Raw genomic sequence first — 447 nt, 5'->3', positions numbered from 1 at the left:
GAGAGAGAGAGAGAGAGAGAGAGAGAGATCTGGACCCCTGCTTGAGAATCTGGAATGAGACACCCCGCTCCCGGGAATGGCCAGGAGGGAGGAGCAGGTGGAAGAAACCACTAGGACGGCGCCAGCCCCTTAGCGGGGCCCCTCCCGGAGAACCCCTCTCCAGGATCCTCGCCAGCAGCTCGCTGCCGGCGGGGTTGGAGGTGGAGTAGTTCAGAATCAACTGACGCAGCTGGGATTTGAGCTTTGCAAAGCCACTCGCAGGGAAGGGAAGCATCTGCCCCTCCTTCCCCCGGCGCGCGCCCTCGATCCACTGCCTACCTCCTCCCCCCGTGACGTCACCCTACCCCTGTCCCGGGGTGCCTGCAAAGCCTCTCAAATTCAAACTGCTAAGCGCACTGCTGCCGCTGCCACCGGATTGGAAGCGCGCACCCAGGCTTGCCCGTCGCC

At 63.8% G+C, this 447-nt stretch overlaps 1 protein-coding gene across 1 annotated transcript in view; it reads left to right on the top strand.

Annotated features, from left to right (window-relative positions):
* SLITRK2 (SLIT and NTRK like family member 2) overlaps window positions 1-447 on the top strand; it is an 8,226-nt gene that overhangs the window by 3,363 nt on the left and 4,416 nt on the right. The window lies entirely within an intron of this gene.

Source organism: Pteropus alecto, unplaced genomic scaffold, assembly GCF_000325575.1.
Source record: "Pteropus alecto unplaced genomic scaffold, ASM32557v1 scaffold184, whole genome shotgun sequence".
NCBI lineage: Eukaryota > Metazoa > Chordata > Mammalia > Chiroptera > Pteropodidae > Pteropus > Pteropus alecto.
This window is presented reverse-complemented; position numbering and strand designations above follow the sequence as displayed.